The following is a 10,068-nucleotide window of genomic DNA, read 5'->3' as shown; positions in this document are numbered from 1 at the left end:
AAGCGAACCGTCTCTCTTGCGAGGGGATCTTCGCCTTTCCCCTGAGCTGCTGTGCCCTGGGCGCGACAGCTGCCAGGCGGTCAGGGCTCTGGGGACGGAGCCGGGAGTCAGCAGGACAACAGCCTGGGTTGGGCAGCGAGCGCAAGGCGTGGGTGGCTGCGGGGCGGCTGGAAGCTGTGCTAATAGGCACTGAAACGCGCCATCCCGCGGCGCGATGGGCCCAGCGACACGCGACCGGGCGGGTAACAGACGCTCAGAACCCCGGGCCGGAGCCTGGGCGGGGCAGTCAGATGCCGGAGGAGCCGCCTTCTTCCCGGCGGCGCCGCGTCCGGCAAACCCTCGGCGTCTCTGAGCCTAATTCCCACCTGTGCGAGGGGGTAGCGAGCCCAGCCCTGCGGGGCTGGAGGATCTCAGGCGCTCGGGAGCGGGGCTACTTCTTCCTCTCGCTGTGTCTTGAGGGGAGCTCGGCATACACCCCCTCCTTTGGTCTGTGACGGGTGCAGGAGCCTTCCTGAGGTCACCGGCAGGGGTCAGGTGCTCTGCCACGCGCCTTTGGGCCCCTCTGGGTCTCAGCCCGCACGTAAAACAAGATCATCTCCAAGAGAACATCGCTCCTCTGAGCTGCGGCTGTACCTTCAACCACCTGGTGGTTTGGGGCATGGAATCAGAGGCTGATGTTGGGTCCCGGCTCCTGAATTCACCTTGTTTGCACCACAGGGTGAATGTTGACTGTGTCCATCCTGGGGATTTAGATTCCCAGAAGAGGGAGTCAGGGTTGACCCTTGCTGGAAGGAAGGGGATGGGCTGGGAGCAGCACACCCTTCTTGCCTGCTGTGAGGGGTGGCTGCTGCCCTCCCCCCACACCGTGGATCCCCCAGCTCCCGGGCCTGGTGGAGGAGAGCCATGAGTCTCTCTGGTCTGTCCTCTGACATTCCGAGCGAGAGCCTGGTGGCCCAGGGCCCAGGCCTGCCTGTGCTCTCAGGCTGGGGCGGGCCAGGCTGAGCCTGACCCCATGCAGCTCAGAGCCCCCAGGGTCACGCCCATGGAACAGGCACCCCGACCACTGGCACAGCCTCTCCTTCTGGGGACTCCGGAGCAGGCAGCTGTCTTCCCCTTCACACACTCCACCTGACCCTAGAAGGAAGCAGAGGGACATCGACAAGTGGCCAGTGTGGTTTTCCCCTTTCTCCCTGGGTGAGTAAGCTCAGCTTTACACTCAAAGTCAAGAGCAGCCGTGGTGGGCCCCGAGGGGGAGGCAAGGGTGTCCAGACCCCGTGAGGGACGCACACGGGGCGGCCCAGGCTGATGCACAGGCGTCCTCTCTGCCCTGCCCCTCATCCCCCCTTCCCTATGTCTCTGAGCACCAGGAGCCCAGCTCCCCTCACGCTGTGTGTCCCGTCTTCCTGTCGGGTATCTGGAATGCTTGGCCTGTCTGTGGACCTGGGCAGTGGGCAAGGTGTGGCCCCAGGGTAAAGGCAGTGGGCCTTGAGCTGCTGGGACACTCTCCCAGGGCTTCAAGTGTCAGGTCTGGGTCTCGTTAATCTCAGATGCTCCTTGAGGGCGGTGGCCAAGCTCTCCAATAAAGTGGCCACCAAAGCCACGTCGTTCCTCCCACGGGGGCTAGCTTGGTGGGGCCGCTGGTCCAGCAGCAAGTCTCTGCCTGTCGTGACCTAGGGTCAGGGGTCTCCCCACTGTGCCCTGTGCCAAGGAGCAGCTGGCCCCAGAGGAAGCTAGAAGTTTTCCCATTTTGCAGATTGGAAAGACAAGGCTGAGAGGTGATTATAAAGTCCCAGGCTGCTGTTGCGTCAGGAAGCTGGATGTTTCTCCGGCGTCCCGGGATGCCCGGGGCAATGACACAGGAGGGATGGTGGGCGAGCCCTTGGCAGCCCTGGAAACACGGAGTCAGGCTCCTTCCTGGGGAAAGACCAAGGGGGCACGACCCTCCCCCATCCCCTCGGTCAGAATCCGCCTTGAGGACAAAGCCCGCCACCACCCTTCTCAGGTGTTTTATTTTTCTCTCTTCTAAGTGGCCTCCCCTCGTGCCATGCACCTGGTTTGCCATCTCGTGGGTTCATTATCGTCCAGACTGAGCTCCCAGCGCTGGGTCTGGACTGCAGCCTGGAGACAGGAAGAAGGGAGTGGGGGGAGAGCAGCCTTCCTGGGCTGGTCTCACAGTGACAGCTGAGCCGCATGCCTGCCATTCCCCCCAGCACGCTCATTCTCTGGATATAGGGGCTGCTGGCACAGCCAGGGCCCTGGCTCCAGGGCTGGACACACTGCTGCTTTAGGGCAAGGCCAGCGGGCCGGGCTGGGGCGTCAGCTTTCCCCCTGTCCTTGCATGGTCAGGGCCCACAGCCTGCATTCTGATTTGTGTGTATTATTAGGTCCCAGGACTCCTGCAGCCCTGGGTGAGCCTCAGAGGGTGGGCCCCAAGCCAGTCTGTGAAGGGAACTTGCTCCTGAACTTGAACTGTGTTTGGGGGTCCTCTGGCCTGCTTAAGATGGCAGGTCCACCAGCTCCTGCTGGTAAAATGGAAAGGTGCCTCAGTGCCTCTCCTTGCTGTCCCTCCAATTGCCCTTGAGCCCACGATGCTTGGCAGTCCCCTCCTGCACCTTCCCTCACCCCCGACCCCTGGGGCTCCTTTCTGTTCTACAACCTAGTTCATGGCTGACGGAGCTTCGCTGCTTTCTCTCCCTGGTGACATGGGGGAGTGTTTACTAGGGTGGTTAATGCCACGATTCTACAAGGAGGGTTAATTCTGGGAATTGGGACCACACTGCCCTGGAGGTGAGGGGGGCGTCCCCGTCCAGGGCACAGAGCCCCCCGACCCCCAGGCAGGAGGAACGCCCAGACACTAGTTGGCGATGACTGTGAAAGGGGAGAAGCTGTGCAGCTTTGCCACTGAGAGGACAGGAGTGACAGGCCCCTCACTCTTTGCCTTTGGCGCCTGCCTTCCGCCTTGGGGGCTCAGAGCCAAGGCCAGGCCTAGTGAGCAGGTCTGGTTTGATTGGACTATTATTATTATGAGTTAATCTTTTTTACAGGTAAAGAACTTCATTAACCTTTGTTTCAAACGTTCTTCCCAGGCTTTTTCAGCTTACTGAGCTGCAGAGGATGAATTGTTTAAGCAAAGGCTGAAAAGAGATGCAGTGTCCGGGGAGCTTGGGCTTAAAACTCTCAGAGATCTGATTTTATCACATCCACGAACAAAATGTTTAAAAGCGGCCATAACAGACTGGCAGCTCCTAGTAACGTCTTCAAGTTTTCTCTTCGTCAGACGTTGACTGCATTCAGTTTGCCTGGTTCTTAGAAGCCTCATGAGAATTCTCAGCGGGCTCTGGACCCTCACCATCACTCCTGACCCTGGTTGGAGCGCACAGGTGAGGGGCTGATGCCGGGAGGCCGGGCCTGAGGCAGGAGCTGCAGGAGAAGCCAGGCCAAGTGGAGGGCACCGCACCCTGACCCCTTGCCTGGCCCCTCGGCCAGACCCCCTTCCCAGTGGGCGTCTCAGGGTAAGGGCTGCAGCCTTTCTTCCCAGGGAGCTCCTCCCAGGCGGGCAGGCTGGCAGGCCGATCTCACCTGTGCTCTCACAGCCCTGGGTGCCCCACCTCCTGGGGACAGAGGTCCTACCTCGCACTGGGGACCCTCCTCTGCAGAGGTGGGCACAGCCCCCAGGGCATCTGAGCTCTCCCCACTCGCTCCCGGGGACAGTCCCTCATGACTCAGTGCCTCGGGGCATCTGTAAACAAGGGGCACCGCGGTCACCTCCAGGGGCTCTCTCTGCCCCAGCCCTGAAGTCCTGCCTGCGCTGCCATTCCAAGAGCAGGACGTGGTGGGCTCCTGAAGGCCCTCTTGGCTGTGGCAGTGCTGGTGGACCCTCCACCCTCGGGGAGGAGCTCTGGCCCCCCGGCTTGCAGCGCCCAGGCCGTGGACCTTCTTGTGTCCTCTGCCCTCTGCCTGCCGGCTGGGGCCACAACGGTCACCACTGGGGTCACCACTGTGTCAGAGGGAGAAGTTGATATTTCTGCTGCCCTGAGAACAGTGTCCTGAATGGGGTAAGCGCAATATATGTGTTTGTTGAATGCATTAAGGATGTATTACTTAAGACCTCAATTAGAGATTTTTCAGAAATAAACTTTTATTTTGGAAAGTTTTTAGGTTTGCAGAAAAGTTGCCATGGGAGCATGTAGACTCCCATACATCATACCCCCAGTTGCCCCGCTGGAAGACATTCTGTTAACTGGGAGAGTTGTCACTGTTGGGAACCAGCCTTGGAGCGATGCTGTTACCTACACTCCGGGCTTTCTCTGGGTTTCTCCTGTTCTCCCGTTGGTGCCCTGTTTCTGCTCCAGGACCCCATGGATGCCACGTTGCACTGGGCTATCATGTTCGCCTCCTCTGGTCTGTGAGAGTTTCTCAGTCTTATCTTGGTTTTCGTGACTTTGACAGTTCTGAGGAGTTCCGGTCTGGTATTTGGTAGAAGGTCCCTCAGTTTGGGTTTCCCTGGTGTTTTTCTCATGATCAGACTGGGATTCTGGGTTTTTGGAAAGGATACTAAGAGGCAAAGTGCCCGTCTCCTCATATCACATGAGGGGACCCTCATGACACCCGTGCTGACGTGAGGGCGCGTGGCTGAGGGGGTGTCTGGCAGGTTTCTCCAGTCTGAGTGACTAGTTAGTTCACTTTCCCTACAATGTTCTTTGGAGCCCAGGCTTAGAGCTTAAAGAAGGGGGATTAAGCCCCACCCCCTGGAGGAGGGAGTATCTCCATATCCTGTTTGGAATCCTCTGTAAGGTGGAGCTGCCACTTCTCACCCATTTATTTACTTCCTCAATCATAATTTTCATCAGTATGGGTTTATAAATATAGCTGTTTTATACTTTGGGTTATAATCCAGGGCTATATTATTTATGTTGTTGCTCATATCCTTCGAATTTGGCAGTAGAAGCTCTTACGGGTTGTGTAAGATAGTAGAAAATATGTATATATTGGTCTCTGCCCCCGGTTCCTGACACAGGGCTCCTGAAACCCTTGTGATTTCCTGGGCGTTAGGAGGGTCTTCTGTTCTAATGAGGTGACTCTGCATGGTTCCTGAGTGAGGGCTGGTCACTAGCAAGACCCAGCAGGATGAGAAGCTTGGAATTTTCAGATCCACCTCCCATTGTTTTGGGAAGGAGAAGGACTGAAAGCGGAGTTAATGATGGATCACGTGAGCCTCCATAAATCCCAGTAGGCTGGGTCTTTAGAGCCCAAGGGGAGGGGCCCACAAGGTGCTGCCTTGGCCACAGGGTCCTGAGAAACGGGGTCTTCACTCCTGCAGGAGGAGCCCAGCCAGACCCCTGCCCAGCACAAGCCTGCCCGTCTGAAGGTGGTTGGCTTTGCCTTCACCTTTGGGGACGTCGGCAGTGACCGCCCGCCAGCCACACAACCGGTTTGTCGCCAGCCCCCTCTTCTGTGTGGGCACAAAAAGTTCCCGCAGCTTGGGCCTGAGGTCTCACTCTTTAAGTCCGGGCAGAGGGCACATCTGAGGGACACGTGGGGCTCAGAGATCTCGGAAGCTTCCAAATTAAAGGGAAAGGAATCTTGGCTGGAAGCACCAAGCATCTTAAAGAGACGTGACTGTAGTAAAACAGAGAAGTGTCATAACTCTGGCTTCTGCTTCAGACCTCGTGCAGGGGGAGCCCTGCGGAGGGCTCGCCAGGACTGGGGCCTCATCAGTGCTGATCGCACAGGGAACTGTGTGCTCTCTGGGGAGAGAAGCAGGATTGAAGTCTGAGGCACGTAAGGCAAGGTAACAGGCATTTATGGGGCACCCACCATGTACCGAGCACTCTGCTGGCCACTGGGAGAGACAGCAGGGAAGAGGACACGTCTCTCCTGCCCGAAGAGCATCTCTCCTGTCTCCTGAAGAAAGTAAGACGCGCAGGAAACCACCCTGTTAATAGGAATGCTGGCTGGCGACACCTCTGTGATTCTGCGAGTTACGACCGGGCTTCCCGCAGACCAAGTCCAAGGCTGCTCTCTCTGCAAGCTCTCAGGGCACCTTCAAAGAGGCACAGCCAGGCACGGAGGGGAGGGCGCACTGCCCTGCCCATGTCAGACAGGCATTCCCTCCAGAAAGAACCTGAGCACCACCCTGTGCCCTTCTGCTCCTGCCTCACATAGGAGCAGGCCAGGCAACCTGGACCTCTTGCCAGTTCCCTTGGAAGCAGAAAAGGCTACAGTGGTGTGGTACATAGGATAAATAGCCCCCAGAGATGTCCATGTGCTAACCCCCAGAACCTGCGACCCTGGTACCTTATATGTCCAAAGAGATCACAGATGTGACTAAGATAAGGACCTAGAGACGGGAAGCTTATCCTGGATTATGTGGCTGGGCCCAGTGGAATCACAGGAGTCCTTAGAGGAGGGAGGCAGAGATTCAGTCAGGGAAGGAGAAGTGATGGGGGCAGTGATGCAGTTGCAGAAAGGGACCAGGAGACAAGGAATCCAGGCAGCCTCCAAGGAAACGCACTCTCCCCACGGCCTCCAGAAGGAATGCAGCCCTGCGGACACCCATTTCAGACATCTGGCCTCCAGAAATGTCAAACAGTAAGTTTGTACTGTTTAAACCACTAGGTTTGGGTTATTTGTTACAGCAGTGGTAGGAAACTAATACAGCTAACTGTCTTATGAAAGATGGCCCTTTCTAGGGCTAACTTCCCTCTTGACCTGGACCACAGGTTGTACAGAAGCGATGGAGACCATGTTGCAAAGGGGGATGATTTCTTTGGGGTCTGTCTTAGGTACTTGACATTGACGTTTATGTTGGGCTCCCACCACCTCCACATCAAAAGCACATTTTTATATGCATCCACCTTACTCGGGTGGCAGCAAACTTGCCTTCCGTTCTTGCTGACTTCTCTTTGGACGACAGCAATTAGGTGCCTTTGCTATTTCGAGCCTCTTCATTTCCTGGATATCAGCATGACCACAATACCCCACAGAACAGACCCTCTGCCACCCAAGGATTTATTTTCACACGTTGCTTTTCCCTTCTACGTGACAAAGTGTCTCAAGGGAAAGGCAGCTTCGCGGAGCCGGGCACACAGAACGGTGGGCGACATTTCTGTGCACACATGTCTGTGAGGATGTGGGTGCCATGTTCTCTAAACCTCTCCAGAAATAGACGAACTAAAACTTCCACGAGATTGAGGAAGGCTTAAAGCAACAACCCCACTCTAGTCTCTGTGCATTGTAGCTGAACCCTCCATAAATGGAGGTCACAGATGCGCCACATGGAAACCAGCAAAGCTCGCGTCCCACGCCCTGCCATTCACGATGGCGCTCAGAAAGCAGCACCTGCGCGTCATATAGCATCTTAAACCTATTCTCATTGTACAATTGAGAGCTGCTTCTTTGCCTCTGAGACTTGAAATATGGCGAGTCTGGGCCGTCTAGGTGCTGGGCTCCTTGCCTAGTGTGGTGGTGAGGCAGGTATCTGTCGATGCACCACGTGCCTCACCCTGGAGCCTATAACTCAACGCGGATTGGCTTGCATCGTGTATACTTCTTGATTGATGGATGCTCAAGTGATTTTCAACAGAGGTGCCAAGACCACTGGATATCCACATGCAAGAGAATGAAGTTGGACCCCTACCTTATTCCAACACAAAATTAACTCAAAATCAATCATAAATCTAAATGCAAAAGTCAAAATCTTAGAAGAAACATGGCAATCGATCTTTGTGTCCTTGGAATAGGTGATAGTTTCTTAGATATGATACCAAAGGCACAAGTCACAAAAGAAATAGGTAAATTAGACTTCATCAAAATTAAAAACTTTTTTCCAAGTTCTGTGTCTTCTTTTTTTAAAAATTGAGATATAATTGACATATAACATTATATTCGTTTCAGGTGTACAACATACTGTTTGATACTGTATATATTACAGAATGATCACCACAAAAGTCTAGTTAACATCCATCACCACACACATTTATAATTTTTATAATCAAGTAAGTGATTTCTGTGACTGGAAGAAAATGAGGACTCAAAGTAGGTAGGTGCCAACTGCAAGCTGCCAGGGGGAAAAAAAGAAGAATAAAAAAGTGAAAGGAAGGGGAGGGGAGATGTGTGGGGACAGCAGACCCTGGGGAGCATCAATTTTTCCTTTAGAAATTTGATGGGGAAGAAAAGGCCTTGGTTGTTGACTTCATTTCCTTTTCTTTGTTCACTAGTGAATTGAAGTTTGTTTTTTGTGAAGCGTGTGTGGCATATGCTCACTGGGCAAACTTGGCCTTTTGTGACGGGCCTGTTGCATCCTCTGTTGGAAAGCGTGTCCGGTTTTCTGATTAGTTTGTACGGACTCTGCACTCCAGCTATGGACAGGTTTACAAGATGTGAGCATATTTTGCGGCTCCTCAGTTTGAGAAGCTGTGGTGGATTTGCAGGTATTTACACATTCTCAGCGTGTGTCACACATCTATGGCTGGAGTCCGGTTTTGAATTTCATGTGCGAGAAAAACTCATGTCACTGGGGATGATAAATTTCCTTCCCTCTAGAGTCTGGTAGAGCGGGGCTGAGAGTGCTTTGTGGGCCCGGAGGGGTCTGTGACACCCTTGCTTGTGGGTGAGGGAAGAGGAATGGCAGACAATCGTGGCGTGACAGGGAGAATAATGATGCGGACTTCAGATAGTGGGACAGAAGCCTCCTGACTTGCAGTGAGATCTTGGCAAGAGCTGGAATTTCTGCTGGAGAGGGTGTGGAGAAAAGGGAACCCTCCTACACTGTTGGCAGGAATGTAAATTTGTGCAGCCACTGTGAAAAGCAGTATGGAGGTTCCTTAAAAAACTAAAAATAGAGCTACCATATGATCCAGCAATCCCACTCATGGGCATATATCCGGAGAAAACTATAATTCAAAAAGACACATGCATCCCAATGTACATTGCAGCACCATTTACAATAGCCAGGGCATGGAAGCAACCTAGATGTCCATCGACAGATGAATGGATACAGAAGGTGTGGTACATATATACAATGGAATATTACTCAGCCATAAAAAAGAATGAAATAATGCCATTTGCAGCGACATGGATGGACCTAGAGATTGTCATATTGAGTGAAGTAAGTCAGACAGAGAGGGACAAATATCGTGTAGGATATCACTTTTATGTGGAATCTAAAAAAAGTGGTACAAATGAACTTATTTACAAAACAGAAATAGAGTTACAGATGTAGAAAACAATCTTGTGATTAGCAAGAGGGAAAGGGGGGAAGGGATAAATTGGGAGATTGGGATTGACACATACTACTATATATAAAATTGATAACTAATAAGGACCTACTGTACAGCACAGGGAACTCAATATTCTGTAATGACTATATGGGAAAAGAATCTAAAAAAGAGTGGATATATATGTATGTATAACTGATTCACTTTGCTGTACAGCAGAGGCTAACACAACATTGTAAATCAACCATACTCCAGTAAAAATTAATTAAAAAACTGTGTGCCAAAAAAAACAGAAAACCAAAAATCTGAGCTTAGAAGTCAAAGCCAAGGATACTCGGCCTCTCCTGATGCAACAAACGGCAGCCTCTTTAATGACGAAAGAGTCACAGGATAGAGAGGAGGTAAGGAGAATAATGACATTTCAAAATATTCTGCTTCATCAACATCAACAGATGTAATGATTCATGTGTCTCAGAGCATATTCAGGGAATAAGCAAAAAGAGGAAAGAAATAGAATTAAGCAACCTTGGCCCTACTTTGTCTCCTAACTTCTTCAATGTGACATGACACTTGTCATGTTTGTTTAGGCCACTTTTCCTCATGGTGCTAGGAACTTCTTGATCATTCTTAAGAGTGATACTGATTTTGATTACATCTTTGAAGATTACATCTTTGATTACATCCTTGTAATTTTGATTACAACTGATGATACCATAATAAGGAGAAAAACGGATCAAAACGTAAACAAACGATTCATCGTGTGGAAACCGGCAATTGATCCAGCCCTGTTACCACTGTGTGTGCAGCGCATTTCCCACAGTCAGGGAGAAAAAGCACTTTGTACCTTCAT

The sequence above is a fragment of the Neophocaena asiaeorientalis genome, unplaced genomic scaffold (genome assembly GCF_003031525.2).
Source record: "Neophocaena asiaeorientalis asiaeorientalis breed wild unplaced genomic scaffold, Neophocaena_asiaeorientalis_V1.1 scaffold369, whole genome shotgun sequence".
In the NCBI taxonomy this organism is placed as follows: domain Eukaryota; kingdom Metazoa; phylum Chordata; class Mammalia; order Artiodactyla; family Phocoenidae; genus Neophocaena; species Neophocaena asiaeorientalis.
This window is presented reverse-complemented; position numbering follows the sequence as displayed.